The sequence below is a fragment of the Kogia breviceps genome, chromosome 7 (genome assembly GCF_026419965.1).
Source record: "Kogia breviceps isolate mKogBre1 chromosome 7, mKogBre1 haplotype 1, whole genome shotgun sequence".
Classification (NCBI taxonomy): Eukaryota; Metazoa; Chordata; class Mammalia; order Artiodactyla; family Physeteridae; genus Kogia; species Kogia breviceps.
Window position 1 is genome coordinate 114,789,800 of NC_081316.1, and position 18,002 is coordinate 114,807,801.

The following is an 18,002-nucleotide window of genomic DNA, read 5'->3' on the forward strand; positions in this document are numbered from 1 at the left end:
CGAGTTCTGGCTTTACTTCAGTGCCACCACTCCGTCCTGCAAGGTTTCTCTTGGACCTATTTTTGGATTTTTGTTACAGCCGATTGTTCCCTGTGGCAAAGCTCAGCTTTTTCACCTATAGTTCTAACTCAGTGGTTCTAAGCATTTCGACAGGGGGCCTGGTTTTTTTTTTTTTTTTTTTTTTTTTTTTTTTTTTTTTTTTTTTCCAGTTTTCTTTTTTTTTTTATTTTTTTTTTATTTTTTAACATCTTTATTTGAGTATAACTGTTTTACAATAGTGGGTTAGTTTCTCCTTTACAACAAAGTGAATCAGTTATACATATACATATGTTCCCATAACTCTTCCCTCTTTTGTCACCCTCCCTCCAACCCTCCCTATCCCACCCCTCTAGGTGGTCACTAAGTACAGAGGTGAACTCCCTGTGCTATGCTGTAGCTTCCCACTAGCTATCTAATTTACGGGGGCCTGGTTTTTAACGGGACTTTCCCCTAATAGTCAAGTCAGATGGCCCCCACCTCTCAGTTGCAGTGCAGCAAAGCAGTGAGGAGCTCACATTTTAGAATGAAACCTCCTGAATTCAAATTCTTGTCCTACTGTTTGGAAACAGAAGAGAACTGACTGCCTCAGTTTTCTCATCTGCAATAGTGCAATGAAAATATGGCACAGTGGTTGGCAAAATTTTCCTGAAAGGATCAGACAATAGATATCTCAGGCTTTGCAAGCCAAGAGGTAAATTATATAGATGATTATATAACCATTCAAAATGTAACCTTTTTAAAATGTAAAAAATGTCCCTAACTCACAGGTCATAATGAAATAGGCAACTGTCTGGATTCATGGGTCATAGTTTGCTGACCTCTGAGATTGCTTAATTTATTGGATTGTTGTGAAAATTAAATCTGTTAGTACATGTAAAGTTATGAGGTAATTCCTGATGTGTAGTAAACATTAAGAAAGAGGTGGGTTTTTTTTTTCCCTTTCTTCTCTTATGAAGGAAAAAAATCAATTTTTGAAGAGGAAGGAAAACATGTGGTCCTCTCTGGCTCACCATCTAAGTTGCTTTCCTTGTCTGAGAGTACAATGCATAGTACCTAATTTTAATAGCTTTATCATGGATTCCTGGTAAAATCGTTTCTCTTTTTTCTCACTAGCAATTAATTTTTCTCCCCTCCACCCATTTTAAAAAAGCTTAACCATTATGATTTTTTATACTATGTGTCTATTAGTTTACCTTAAATCCACTCTTTGTTAGAAAAGATAGGTGTGGCTATCCATAATATCTAAAACTAGTTCTTAAAACATACTCAATAAACTTATCAGAAACTCTTTTAAACGCCTGAAATGGTACATACACCCTGCCTGACCTTTGCCATTGTGAGTTGGTCATTATATCAGAAAAATGACTCTAGTTCTTTGATTAGGGTGTTGCTACATAAATGGGACAGATATACCAATGAAAGAATAGAGATGCATTAGTTCCTTAAATCTTATTTACCCTTGTGATCTTAAATACCTCATGTCTATACCTCTCTGTGAAGACAATGAGAGTGACAAAGGCAGTGGTCAAGCCCATATCTTTTTCTTACAGCCACAATCTTCACCAGATATTTCTAGGTAGAAAAAACTGCATCACATTATTGGACTCACCATTGAGTCATTGGCAGGGGCTATTTTAAGTTATAGATATCGACATCCCAAAATAAATGAGTGACAGTCATTAAGTAATACATGTGCCACCTCCTTTCAGAGCACCAGCCTTGCAGGTCTCATTCTTGGCTGCAAGAATGCCTGGTGGAGCTCTGAGTTTCTGTGTCTTCTGCCATGTTTCAGCTTTAGTTTCAACAAGCAGGGCCAGTGGTCTTCAAGCAGAGATGTGATTTTATAAATGGGGAAATCATGCTCATGGATGTGAAGTCACTTAACTAAGGATGCTGCAAATCGACACAGTTGAGATTTAAATGTAATTCTGTCTGACTGTGAAGATCAAATCCCAAACTTTTTCCACTATTCTCTCCAGTTTCCCTTTAAAAACACCCACTAGAGATAAGTGCTAAGCCTCAGCTAATCTTTTCCATAAATCATTCTCCTTGTCGTTAGGGGTTGACCTGAACAAAGACAATGGTGTGTCTTGGGCAATCTGAGGCTGAATGAATAATGACTGAGATTGGGCAAAGCCAAGATTAGGATAAAAGTGTGGGTTGGGACACAGATGATCAAAGATCTGGCTGGATGAGGCGAAGCTTCTGGAGTTATATGAGGTTGGGTAGTGTAGAGGGAAAAGCTTGGGATTTGAGCTTTGCTAGCCAAACAGACCTAAAGTTAAACATCAGCCCGGTTGCATCAAAGCATCCTTAGCTAAATCATTTTATATCTCTGATTTTCAATTTCCCCACCTCCAAAATGTGACATTAAGATCTACCTTGTAATTTTATCATACAGTTTAGTAATAACTTATTTAAAATATTTTACATGATTTTTGGACGCCAGTAACTGTTGAAAAATGGTATTACTATTGTTAGTTCATCAATTTCCTATATTCCATTGATGTCCACATTAAAGCTTGAATGAAGAATTGGATCTTCCATGTTTTGGGTAAATTATCCTCAATAGGTTCACCCCCTGGACCAGCCCCTCTCTGGGTTTGACTAAAGAAAAGCTAGATTTCAGTGAAATGTTTTTAGCCAAGGCATTATCTTCAAGGCTAGAGAGCAGTTTGATGTGAAATGTTAGAGAGAAAAACAAAAAAAGAACTCTCACCATAACATGAAGACAAGTTTTCAGGTAAGTCTATCACTTTAAATTTTTTAAAAGAGATATCTCTTTTTAAAGAGGTGCTCTCCTAATAGCCACCTAAAGTATTCAGATGATATATGATTATATTTACACCTACCTATTTTTGTTCACAGTTGTGATATCTTTATCTTGTTTCTGAGTCCTTTCCCAAATTATCTGTGTTTTTAAAAGGAGCTTTGGTACTTAACCTTTTGATTTAAAACAATAGTTTTTAAAGACTGCCTGAGTAGAAAAGCTTATTTGCATGTTGACCCTATACTTGCACTCTTATCAGGTATAACCATAAACACTGGGATCCATTCATTTAACAGTTATTTATTAAAGATTTATATGTGCCAGATACTGTCCCCAGAGCTTGGGATACAGGCAGGAAGAAAAGCACAGACCCTACCCTACGACACCTCTTTATGAGTGTATATATCCACCTTATGTTAACATTTCTAAACAGCTAATGCAGAGACATAGGAATGTCTCATATTTTCATTCAAAATTATTATTTTTCTATATTAAAATGACAGATTAAGTTAAAAATAATAATTCATTCTTTGAGTGCTTAGCTATGCACAAGACACTTGGGTAACATAATTTTAAAATGTAGTCCTTTACTATAACTAGTATACATTCTAGGTGGGAAGAACAACATGAATACAGGGGTAAAAAATATCACATTCAAGTAATAAATTATAAAATGCTAAAAAAAGTTGTCATGGGGCTTGGACATTCTTGGAGGCTCATTATCATGAGACTTTCTATGAATTCACAGAGTGAATAAGGAGCAGAAAAGGCAATTTTTGTTTCTGCCTCTTTTTTCTTTTACTGTAAGAGCAGAAAAAAATAATCTTAGGAAATAAAGGCATCCCTCCTCTTTTCTTTGTAAAAACCTGTCATGACCTCTCTTCCAATCATGATAGAGTTTCCCTTGGCAAGCATATCACTTATCCTCCATCGCAAAATGGCTCGGTAAATAAAAATTATTTTGAAGGTATCAACTAAAGATTACTCTTTAACAAGTTATCTGCTATGTCTCCAAATTAGATGTTGACATAGACTCTTATTAAAGGATATACATTTATTTTTTGCTTGTTTGCTTGTTCTTGTTTTTTTTCAATTTTTCTTTTTTTTTTTTTTAACATCTTTATTGGAGTATAATTGCTTTACAATGGTGTGTTAGTTTCTGCTTTATAACAAAGTGAATCAGTTATACATATACATATGTCTCCATATCTTTTCACTTTTGCGTCTCCCTCCCTCCCACCCTCCCTATCTCACCCCTCTAGGTGGTCACAAAGCACCGAGCTGATCTCCCTGTGCCATGAGGCTGCTTCCCACTAGCTATCTATTTTACATTTGGTAGTGTATACATGTCAATGCCCCTCTCTCACTTCATCCCAGCTTACCATTTCCCCTCCCCTTGTCCTCAATTCCATTCTCTATGTCTGCGTCTTTATTCCTGTCCTGCCTCTAGGTTCCTCAGAAACGATTTTTTTTTTTTAGATCCCGTGTATATGTGTTAGCATACAGTATTTGTTTTTCTCTTTCTGACTAACTTCACTCTGTATGACAGACTCTAGGTCCATCCACCTCACTACAAATAACTCAATTTAGTTTCTTTTTAAGGCACAGTAATATTTCGTTCTATACATGTGTCACATCTTTTTTATCCATTCATCTGTCGATAGACACGTAGGTTGCTTCCATGTCCTGGCTACTGTAAATAGTGCTGCAGTGAACATTGTGGTACATGACTCTTTTTGAATTATGGTTTTCTCAGGGTATATACCCAGTAGTGGGATTGCTGGGTCATATGGTAGTTCTATTTTTAGTAATTAAAGAACCTCCATACTGTTCTCCATAGTGGCTGGATCAATTTACATTCCCACCAACAGTGTATGATGGTTCCCTCTCCTCCACACCCTCTCCAGCATTTCTTGTTTGTAGATTTTTTGATGATGGCCATTCTGACCAGTGTGAGGTGATACCACATTGTAGTTTTGATTTGCATTTCTCTAATGATTACTGGTGTTGCACATCCTTTCGTGTGTTCGTTGGCAATCTGTATATCTTCTTTGGAGGGATGTCTATTTAGGTCCTCTGCACATTTTTAGATTGGGTTGTTTGTTTTTTTGATATTGAGCTGCATGAGCTGCTTATATATTTTGGAGATTAATCCTTTGTCAGTTGCTTCATTTGCAAATATTTTCTCCCATTCTGAAGGTTGTCTTTTTGTCTTGTTCCTGGTTTCCTTTGCTGTGAAAAAGCTTTTAAGTTTCATTACGTCCCATTTGTTTATCTTTGTTTTAATTTTCATTACTCTAGGAGGTGGGTCAAAAAAGGATGTTGCTGTGGTTTACGTCAGAGAATGTTCTGCCTATGTTTTCCTCTAAGAGTTTTATAGCGTCTGGCCTTACATTTGGGTCTTTAATCCATTTTGAGTTTATTTTTTTGTATGGTGTTAGGGAGTGTTCTAATTTTATTCTTTTACATGTAGCTGTCCAGTTTTCCCAGCACCAATTATTGAAGAGGCTGTCTTTTCTCCATTGTATATTCTTCCCTCCTTTATCAAAAATAAGGTGACCATATGTGCGTGGGTTTATCTCTGAGCTTTCTGTCCTGTTCCATTGATCTCTATTTCTGTTTTTGTGCCAGTACCATACTATCTTGATTACTGTAGCTTTGTAGGCTAGTCTGAAGTCCGGGAGCCTGATTCCTGCAGCTCCGTTTTTCTTTCTCAAGATTGCTTTGCCTGTTTGGGGTCTTTTGTGTTTCCATAAAAATTATGAAATTTTTTGTTCTAGTTCTGTAAAAAATGCCATTGGTAGTTTGATAAGGATTGTACTGAATCTGTAGATTGCTTTGGGTAGTATAGTCATCTTCACAATGTTGATTCTTCCAATCCAAGAACATGATATATCTCTCCATCTGTTTGTATCATCTTTAATTTATTTCATCAGTGTCTTATAGTTTTCTGCATACAGGTCTTTTGTCTCCCTAGGTAGGTTTATTCCTAGGTGTTTTCTTCTTTTTGTTGCAGTGGTAAATGGGAGTATTTCCTTAATATCCCTTTCAGATTTTTCATCATTAGTGTATAGGAATGCAAGAGATTTCTGTGCATTAATTTTGTATCCTGCTTCTTTACCAAATTCATTGATCAGCTCTAGTAGTTTTCTGGTAGCATCTTTAGGATTCTGTATGTATAGTATCCTGTCATCTGCAAAAAAGTGACAGATTTACTTCTTTTTTTCTGATTTGGATTCCTTTTATTTATTTTTCTTCTCTGATTGCTGTGGCTAAAACTTCGAAAACTATGTTGAATAATAGTGGTGAGAGTGGACAACCTTGTCTTGTTTTTGAACCAGGAAGAAATAGAAAATATGAACAGACCAATCACAAGCACTGAAATTGAGACTGTGATTAAAAATATTCCAGGAAACAAAAGTCCAGGACCAGATGGCTTCACAGGCAAATTCTATGAAACATTTAGAGAAGAGCTAACACCTATCCTTCTCAAACTCTTCGAAAATGTAGCAGAGGGAGGAACACTCGCAAACTCATTCTACAAGGCTACCATTACCTTGATACCAAAAGCAGACAAAGAAAGAAAACTACAGGCCAATATCACTGATGAGCCTGGATGTAAAAATTCTCAACCAAATTCTAGGAAACAGAATCCAACAGCACATTAAAAGGATCATACGCCATGATTAAGTGGGCTTTTTTTTTTCTTTTTGCGGTACGCGGGCCTCTCACCACTGCGGCCTCTCCCGTTGCAGAGTGCAGGCTCCGGACGCGCAGACTCAGCAGCCATGGCTCACGGGCCCAGACGCCCCGCAGCATGTGGGATCCTCCTGGACTGGGGCACGAACCCGCGTCCCCTGCATCAGCAGGCAGACTCTCAACCACTGCACCACCAGGGAAGCCCTGATCAAGTGGGCTTTATCCCAGGAATACAAGGGTTCTTTAATATATGTAAATCAATCAATGTGATAAACCATATTAACAAACTGAAGGAGAAAAACCATATGATCATCTCAATAGATGAAGAAAAATCTTTTGACAAAATTCAACACCCATTTATGGTAAAAACCCTCCAGAACGTAGGCATAGAGAGAACTTACCTCAACATAATAAAGGCCATATATGACAATCCCACAGCCAACATTGCTCTCAATGGTTAAAAACTGAAACCATTTCCATATGATTTATATGACAATTGCATAATATAATGATTTAAAAGCTGTGTTGATTGGTTTATAATACAAAAGATAAAGTTGTTTTTAAAAAAATAGCACAAAGAAGAGGTGAGCTGACAGAGCTTTGTTGGAACACATTTTTCTATATATCATTAAATTAAGTTGATATCAATTTGAACTGCATTGTTTTACATTAATATGGTAATTGTAATACCCAAGACAGTCACTAAGAAAATAACAGAAAAGTACTGAACAAATTAAGAAGGGAATTTATATTCTAACATATACTAAGATATATGTATTTTGCACAAAAGAAATCAGTAATGGAGGAATGAAGGAACAAAATTTAAAAAGACATAAGAAACAAACAGGAAAAGGGTATATATAAATCCTAACTTATAAGTAAAATCCCTAAATTTAAATTGATAAACACTCTAATCAAAAGGTAAAAGTTGGCACAACCTGATAAAAATATAATCCAGCTATATGCTGTCTACAAGAGACGTACTTTATATAAGACAAAATCGGATGAAAATAAAAGAATGGAAAAAGATAGACTAAGTAGACAAGTATTGAAAGAGAGCTGGAGTGGCTACACTAATATCAAACAAAATAGTCTTTAAGTCAAAAAAATATTTCTAGAGACAAAGGAGGACATTTTATGATAATAATAGTGTCAATCTATCTGGAAGTATAATAATTATAAATACACATACGTCTGACAATACAGTCCCCAAATACAGAAAACTAGATAGCATAGGAATGCAAGGAGAAACAGACAATTTGATAATAGCATTAAGAAGTTTCCACACCCCATTCTCAATAATAGATAGAACAACAAGGAAAATCAACAAGGAAATAGAAGACCTGAGAAACACTATAAAGAAACTAGATTTCTATAGAACATTCCACTCAACAATAGCAAAAGACACAGTTTTCTGAGGTGCACATGGAACATTCTTCATTATAGACTATATTCAAAGTAAAGCTTAATAAATTTAAAAGGATTAAATTATACCAAGTATATTCTCTAACCACAGTGGATCAAAATAAGATATCAATAACAAAAGAAAAGTTTGGAGAATCACAAATAAATCAAAGGGAAATTGAGATGAATGAAAATGAAAACACAGCATAGAATCAACTTAAGAGATGCAGCTAAAGCAGTGCTTAGAAAAAACATTCATAGCATAAGTGCTTTTATTAAGAAAGAAGATCTTTTACCCTAAGACTCTAGAGAAAGAAGAGCTAATTAAATGTAAGCAAGCTGAAGAAAGGGAATAAAGGTCTGAGCAAAAATAAATAAAAATGGAGAATAGAATATAATAGAGAAAAATAAATAAAACAAAAAGTTTTGTCTTAGGAGCAACACAGTTGACAAAACTTTAGCTAAACTAAGAAAAAGAGAGTTCAAATTACTACAGTCAAGAAAGGTTGTAGGTAGTGAGGGTGGGCATTTCCACTAATCATACATACAGAAATAAAAAGGATTATAAGAAAATAATATGAACAATTCTATGCCAACATAGATAATCCACAGGCAAACCACAGGTGTGTAGAATCACACAAACTGCTAAATGTTACCCCATAAGAAATAGAGACCTGAATAAATATATAACAAGTAAAAATATTAAAGTAATAATAGGGAGTACAGTCCTGGTCCAAATGGCTTCACTGGTAAATTTTACTAAACATTTAAAGAAGAATTTACATCAGTGCTTTGCAAATTCTTCCAAAATTCAAGGAGACATGAACACTTCCCAACTCATTCCATGAAACTAATATTATCCTGGTTCCAATATTATCCCGGTTCCAAACCCAGACAAAGGCATCACAAGCAAAGAAAATAACAGCCTATGACCCGTTATGAACATAAACACAAATATCCTCAATAAAATACTCACACACTGAATCCAACAGCATAGTAAGAGGATTACACACCATGACCAAGTGAGATTTATCCCAGGAATGTAAGATTGTTTTGTCATACAAAATTCATTATGTAAATGTAATATACGATATTAATAGAATAAAACAATAAAGCCACGTGGTCATCTCAATAAATCCATAAAAGCCATTTGACATGACATAACATTTCTTTGTGATAAAACGCTGAAGAAGCTAGGATTAAAATGAACTTATTTATGAACTTATTTATAAAGGACATCTATGAAAAATCCACAGATAACATCATATTCAATGGCAACTGAAGTGTTCCCCCTAAGATAGGAACAATATAAGGATGTCCATACTCACTGTTACATTCAGTACTGTACTGGAGGTTCCAGACAGGACAACTAGACAAGAAAACGAAATAAATGACATCCAGTTTGGAAAGGATGCAAAGCTTTATCTATTCACAGACAATATAATTTCTTATATAGAAAATCATGCAGAATCTACAAAAAATACTAGAAATGATAAGTTCAATAATATTGCAGATACAAGATCAATATACAAAAAAACTTATTTGTATACACTAGTAATGAACAATTCAAAAATGAAATTAAGAAGAACAATTCCTTTACAATAACATCAAAAAGAATCAAATACTTAAGAATAAATGCTAGAAAAACAGTGTAAAACTTATACTTTGAAAACTACAAACTGTTGAAATAAATTAAAGAACATGTAATAAATGGAAGCTATCTTATAGTCATGGATTGTATGACTTAATATTGTTAAAATGAGAATACTCCCCAAACTGATTTACCAATTTACACAACCCACCATCCCCAGCTTGCTGAAGATGACAAGCTGATCCTAAAATTCACGGGAAAGTGCAATGACTCAGAGGAGCCAAAACAATCTTGAAAAAGAAGGAAAAATGTAGGGATTCACACTTCATTTCAAAAGGTACTACAAAGATAAAGTAACCCAGGTAGTGTGGTACTGGCATAAGGATAGACATGTAGATCAATGGACTATAATTGATAGTCCAGAAATAAACTCTAATATTTGTGGTCAACTTATTTTTGACAAGGGTGCCAAGACTTTTCAGTGGGTAAGGAAATGACTTTCCAACAAATGATGCAGAAACAACTGGATATCACATGCCAAAGATGTGATAGGCACATGCATGTGATAGGCACCTCATAGCATGCACAAAAATCAACTCAAAACGTGTCATAGAGCTAAATATAAGGGATAAAACTCTGAAATACTTAGAATAAAGAATAAAATAAATCTTTGTGACTAATGGATTAGGCATTCTTAGGTATCACACCAAAAGCAGAAGCAGCCAAAGAAAAAAGAAGTTGGACCTTATCAAAATTAAAAATTTTTGTTCTTCAAAGGACACTATCAAGAAAGTTAAAAGACAACACACAGAACAGTAGAAAATATTTGCAAATTGTATATCTGATTAAGGATTGTATCCAGTATATATATATATATATATTATATATATATAATATATTATATTTGTTTTTTTAGATGGCAACAATAATTTAAAAACTCATTTTAAAAATAAATAATCTAAATAGGCATTTCTCTAAAAATATGTAAAAATTTAATTAGCACATAAAAGATGCTCCAACTTATTAGCCATTGAGGAAATGCACCTCAAAACCACAATGAGATTCCTCTTTATACCCTCTAGCATTGCTAAAATTAAAACAAAATACATCAAACTAAAACCAGAAAATAACAAGTGTTGAAGGGGACGTAGAAAAATTAGAACACCGATACTTTGTTGGCCAGATTGTAAAATACTGCAACCACTTTGGAAAACATTTTGGAAGACCCTTAGAAACTTACACATAGCATTATCATATGACACAAAAATTTCACTCCTATGTATATTTCCAAGATAAATAAAACATATGTCCATAAAGAAGTTGTACATGAATATTCATAGAATTATTTTTGATATCCGAAAAATGAGAACTCAATATCTGACTGAATATTCATATCCATATGAATGAGTATTCATCTTATGAATGAAGAAACAAAAAATGTGGCTTATCCATACAGTGAAATATTATTTGGCCACAAAAAGGAATGAAGTGTTGATACATGCTCTAATACGGATGGACCTTGAAAACATCATGCTAAGTGACAAGAAGCCACGTGTTGTATGATTCCATTTATCTGAAATGTTTAGAATAGGCAAAGTCATAGAGACAAAATGGAGATCAGTGGTTGCCAAGGGCTGACAGGAGGGAGAAATGAGGAGTCACTACTAGTGGGCATGGTGTTTCTTTCAGGATTGATGAAAATATTCTAAAATTAGATAGTGGTGATGGAGCACAACTCTGTGTGTTTACTAAACACTGGATCTTAAAAGGATGAATTTTGTGGTCCAAGAATTATATCTCAATAAAGCTGTCATTTAAAACATTGTTCATCTTCGAGAGATGAACAATGAGCAGTCATCCTGATTTGCACGGAACTGAGGTGTTCCTAGGGCTCAGGACGTCCAGAGCTAACACAGAAAATCTCAGGCAGCCAGGGATGTATTTGTCACTGTGCCACAAAGGAGGAATGCTTGAATTAAGATTTGAAGGATAGGAAGGAAATAAGGAGATGAAGCGGGGAGAGAACTGCACATGTGAGCACCTTTTGGTAAGAGGCAGGGATAATTTAAGGAAACGAGAGTGCTGAGGGCCGGGTGAGCTTGGTTTGAGCAAAGACTGGAAAAAGGAAGTAGAATTCAGGCTTCCATGCTCTATAGAGAATGATAAAGCCCCTGGGTATTTATCTATCTGCATCATCAAATATGACACAGTCTCCCGAAGAACATAGGTGGGGTCATTCTTATTTCTCTGGCCTTCCTCACTGTCCGGGACAGCGCCTGGCACTTCGGAGGCACAGAATCTGGGGATATGTAGTAAATCCGCTATTTTGGCTTCCGGCCTGTGTTTCAATGATGTGCAGCTGAATTTTCCACTCTTTCCAGGCCCCTCTTTCATTTTTCCTCCTTTGCCTGTTACCTGTCAGCTGGAGACACTAGACTAAACTTCACAGAGCCGAGAGGAGCCCAGACGGGTGCTTCTCAAATGCGAGGACACCAAAGGGATGACTGTCCTCTCAAAGGAGGCAAGTGAGGACCAGAGCTGAGAGGTTTTGGTTTTTAATTAAGTAACTCATGCCTGAAACGGGCAGCAGCTTATCTATTCCCCAAACGCCCTTTACATTAACATATGCCTGCCTTTTGCTGCCTGTCAGGATGGTAGCACCTTGTGTTGTCAGGAGGCCAAAAGCAGCTCTTGGGTAGCAAGTCGAGCAGATCCATATGTCAGTAGAAACATAAGAGGGACAGACAGGAAGAAACAAATAGATGGAGGGAAACAGAGGTAGGGAAAGCAACTGAGACTGGAGAAAAGAGTGAGAGAATGAAAGAAATTCTAGGACATGCACAGCACTGGGTGAAAGAGGCCAATGGAAATAAGTCAAGAGGAGTAGAAAAAGCTACAAAAACACCCCGGAAAGATGAGACGTACAAAGAGACTAATTCTATCTTTCTAGTCAGAAGAGCGCCTCAAATCTTTGCCCCTGCTGAGATTCAAGTGCAGGCAGCCCAATCACTAAAACGCGGTTTGTGAATTCCCTAGGCTCTCCTGGGAATTGCTGATGAGCCCCACATCAGAGCAGCCAAATAAAAATCACGCTCGTCGCCCCCTTAAAAGAGTGCATTCAGTGCGGCTTTCTTCTCCTCTGCCCAATTATCCTATTTGCACTGAAAAGAAAAGTTGTACTTGAAGGCATATTAGAAAATATTTATTTAGAATTCTCTTTACCACGTTGGGCCAAGGCGACAAGGCTGCGTAATAAGTAGGGGACGCTTTCTTTAGAAAAAGCAACTTTAAATGGTAGCATCAAAGGCAGCATTTCTATTTCAAAACACAAGAAAATTACCTTATAATGAGGAGTCTTAGAGAGAACTGAAAATGCTGCTGTTACTACATATCCATTTTCAAAACCCTATTGTTCTAGTTGAAAGGGAGAGCACTCAAGATGGCAAGAGTCAGTAAATTAGAAGAAAGGAGAAAGTATAAATAAGTTATGCTCCCTTAAAGGCACACAGGCAAGATGAAATTCATATTTTAAAAAGGGATGTTTCTGCTGTTATTAAAACTTAAAGAACTTTGCAAAGCCGCTAAATTACTTTGCACCGTTTATTCTGTTAGCTCATTTTCTCCATTTCGGTTTGTAGCAGGAGACCAGAGGAAAGGAGGGGTCAGTTTTCCTTTGATTTGTGTTACTGTACCCACCAAGTTTCTCTTATTTGTTGTGGCTTTGCCTCTACACCCACACATTCTCTTTAGAGAGAAATCACATTTTCTTAATTTCCTTTTTATTGCAAAATCGAAACAAAATACACAATAACTCTTTCAAAAAGAACCAGCAAGAACTAACCAATAGCACCTGGTCTTTCCTTGCCCTCCCACCCCCTACCCCACGCACATTTATTGAGAACCTACTATACACTAGCCACCATGCTAGACACTTTGACACTACTTCATTTATGGGTTTTCCTCCTATGGAAGGGTGCAAGGCCCTTTGTCATTCAGGGGTTTTTTCCCTTCATCATAGACTTTTACTGAATAAAGCGAATCACCTCCTTACCCTTGCAGCTCCGTGCCACCATCTCTTTACCTATTCTGGAAAGACCTTAGACAGACTCTTTTTCCTTTGCAGTAGTTGTTTTCAGTTTGCTTCTCAGAGTAGCTATATCAGCAACAACTGGAAACTTGTTAGAAGTGCATCTTATACCTACTAAATCAAAACTCTGGGGGTTGGGCCAGGTAAGGTATGATTCTTAGGCATGCTCAAATTTGAAACCATTACTCTGCAGCATGAAAGGCAAGCCACCAACCCAACTTCTAGTAATGTTGTCTTCTTAATATAGAATTGGAATGAACCAGATGCCAGTAAATTCAAAAGTAGGTGCAATGGGAAAGGAGATATAGAAGATAGAATAGGGTATCTTTATAGAGATTAACTCACTTTAAGAAAATTTAATCAAGACTCCATTAGGAAACCCAGAGAAACCAAACCATTTCATATAGTTCTGTGAAACAGCTTGAACTTTATGAGAACTGGGACCCTCCCTAGCATGGCTGAGTAAAAGACAGAGGTATTAACCTCATGATTTGTAAAAGTCCATGGTTTTCATTTGCTAAATGTTATTCAGTTCCACTCTTGTTCCTGTTTCCAAAGGCTTCCAAAGCCTTATACTCTTCTCCTTCCTCAATAAAGATGCAGAATCTCTGTCTTTGTAGCTGCTCTGGCCATTCGTAGCATGCTAGATCCTGGAGTTTACATTGCATACCATGGTTGGACTACATAAAATTGTTGGTAGTTTAAAACAAATGTATCACATTAGGCATTACTTGGACTTTAACTGATGTTACCTTATGAAAGAACACTGTCTTATTTGTATGAAATAACTTGATACAGTTTTCCAAATAAGCAAAGACAGCAGATATTATGCTTTCTCACAACGGGAGTAACAAAAATGGAGCTATGGAAAGGAAAATAATGAATTTTATTGAGCAATACAGAATGCTACCTCTACTTAGGATGTTAACGTCTCTGGTTTTTTATATGCTTCCTATCTGATGCGTTATTGTCTTGACTTCTCACTACTTTGCTCCTGAGGAAGAATCAAGTACATACAAATAGTAAGAAGATGCTGGAATGCTTGACAGGATCCATTTACGCTATCACACTGCCCAGCCAATCCTGTTTCTGCTGGCTATCTTCGGAGACCAAAAACTGGAATGGAGTCATAGACCTGGGAGGTGGGAGAAGGGGAGGTTGCATTCTAGAGTCTGATAGCTTTGCTTCAGTGTCATACAGCAGGAAGAGTGCTGACAGCGGTTTTACCTTCTGTCTCCTCTGTTCCCCCAAATAATGACTCTCCCTTATAGATTTTTTTTTTCTCACCTGGTATGGATTGAGACATGTCATGAGTACTTTAGTTTTAAATTAAAATCTTAGTGATGGTCTACCTATGAATTCAAATTTTTTGAATGACAGTGCATTTGGGCAACCCAAGGGGTGAAAGTGTTTCTTTGCTAATTGATGAGCTGTCTTTACATTTCCTGGTAGCTTCCCTTTCATATCCCTTTCCCACTGGTTTCCATAGCGTATTAATGTGTAAGAATCTTAGAGAGAAAAGATTGTTAAAGAAATTCTGTTAGTGCAGCTATGACCAGTTGGGTTTTCTGGGAAGCAGAGTGCAAGGCAGAAATTAGCATGCAGGACTTTAATTAGGGAGCACTCTTGAGATCAGCACCTGTGGAAAGTAGGCAAGAATGTAGAATTGGGTAGAGAGAAAAGTTGAGCTGGGATGCAGTCCCAGTTTCTTTCCCTACTGAGCCTATCAGCAGTTCTAGGGTCATGGATGCCTAGCTGGGACAAGGGAAAGTGAGATTGATGTTGACTAATGAGTCACTGGGCTTCGATGTCTGGAAGGAGGTGTTACTTTAGACAAAGAAGTTTTCTTTAGTCAAGCTGAGGCAATTACAAAAGAGAGCTGATGGCTGAGGGTCCTTCTGAATGCATTCTCAGCAAATAGGGGAATAAATTATTCCTGATGTGGGATCTGCGTGGCTCAATATAGCATCTACAACAGTGGGTGAGTGTGTAAGTCCTCTCAGAAAAGCATCTGGGCTATAGCTAACATTTTAGAGTCCATAGATCTTGAAAGAGATTCCTATAGGATGGTCACATTGCTAGCTGGCTCACCTACAGTCTAAGACGTGCAGACACTCCCAAAAGAGAATGTGGCCAAAGGGCTATGAACTGATCAGATATGGTAATTATGAGACTTTTTTTTTTTTTAAGTGCAATTGAAATTGGTGGTCAAGAGACCAAAATCCAAAATGTCTGAAGAATGTTGAGCTTGTGGAATTATGTGTATTTTCTTCACATCTTTTGAAATCCTCTTTGCACAATTATTCCCTTAATCATGAACTGATCTTCCCTCTATGGAAATGCAGTCAACTCTGGCATGGCTTAATGGTGTTCAGTGAGATTCTTGATAATAATCATTAGAGTTCTGTTGATAGCTTGGAAACTTTGACTTTTTACATACACTAAGAACATCATCTGTCATTAAGAGGGGAGAAGAAATATAGTTTTCATACCAACAAGAAAATTTGATACCTGGTATAATTGTTTTAGTGAAATACAAGCAGGAATCCTCCCAAGGAGTTTGTCTTTGTATACATGGTGTCTCTATGGGGACCAACAGGGGCAAAAAAGCAGGTGTTGGGCTTCCCTGGTGGTGCAGTGGTTGAGAGTCCGATGCAGGGGGCACGGGTTCGTGCCCCGGTCCGGGAGGATCCCATGTGCCGCGGAGCGGCTGGGCCCGTGAGCCATGGCCGCTGAGCCTGTGCGTCCGGAGCCCGTGCTCCGCAACGGGAGAGGCCACAACAGTGAGAGGCCCACGTACCGCAAAAAAAGCATGTGTTACTTAATTTACCAAGCTACCACTATGACATCATAGTAGCATATAAGAAAATAATATAATTCTATATAAGCTTTGCTACTCCAGGAGTTTGATGGATAATGATTCCACTATATCAAAGGCATATGACTTGAGACAATACCCACAAGGTAAGAGCACCAATTTTGTCATCAGGAGGATCTAGTTTTAAAGTCTTCGCTCTGCTTTTTATTATACTGGCTTTGGATGATGACCCCTTCTAGCTTCAGTTTCCTCATCTGTAAAACAGTGATTACAATTTCTCAAACTGTTTTGAGAATTAAATATAATAATTCATCTAGATTTTTATCCAGTACATTGTAATAATTCAATACATATGAGCTAGTATTTTTATTATTACTCAAGAACTTTGGATTTCTATAAACAACTAAGTTCTGCAGACCAACAGGCATGACTAAAGAACTTAGAAAGTTGGACATGGATGTTCCTACTGAGTCCTGAACCTCTGGGCCTTTCCTATTTTCTCAAGAAGTTCTAAGCTTCAGTTATTTGGGGGGTTTAAACAATTATTTTGAATAGTACTAATTACCATCAGCTAGGTGGAAAACTGGAGTTGTTTCCTTTGGGAAGATGACCTACTTGCACCTATCTCAAGCCTCTCATTTTTGTCTATTTTCTGTTATCACACTACTGAAACAGAGCTCATGGGATAAACTGTCTCAGGCTTCATTACCAGTGAAATTACATCAGTGAAAAATGCCTGGAATGGTTATGTCTATTGATTATTTTACTCCTGCATTTATTCTTTTCTTTCTTGTTCCCCCACCCCAAAGAATAATGAGGTTTCACACGTGGATCCTATTTAAATATCCTGGTAAAGATATTGCTTGATAAAGTGGACAATTGTCTTCTATCTTGGCCGTGTGTAAGTTAATGATACGTCAGGACAGACTGCATAAAGTTCAGATATTTTGGCTAACTAAACATTGCATTCATTCGGGCAAGGAGAAATTCTCAAGCGTCTAATTCAGTGTTGGATTGCTTGAGAAAGCAGTCAGTAAAGACTTGATAACTAATTTGGATGAGTAGATGAAGCTGAATAAGACACATCACTGAAACTTCATTCCAATTTCTTGAATCATAATATTTGATATTATTTATAAAGTATATGTAAATCAGAATCTTTCCATTTTCAAGATTCCATTTCATAGATTATTTATGAATATCTTATTACAGAATTCCATTTATACCTCCATTAGATGTCTAGCTAGGCAATTACACAGTTCGCACTACTTTAAGTCTCACAGAATTTTGCCATGTATAAGTAAATGCACTCTCTTTTCCTGTGTGTCTATTTAAAGTACTTTCTGGTTTGGAAGAAGTGCCTGTCACCAGAGGGGATAGAAGAAAGTTGGGACAACAAGAGACAAAAAGAAGCTGAAAGTATTTTTGTCCCAGGAAGTCATAAATGACAGAAAAGCAATACCTAGGAAAAATAACAATTCAATAATTCTGAACTGTATACCTACTATGGCTGAGACTCTGTTAGCTACTGGAGATAGAATGACAAACATCACATAGTGCTAGCCTTGTGGCATTAGATGTACCTATGTCCAAG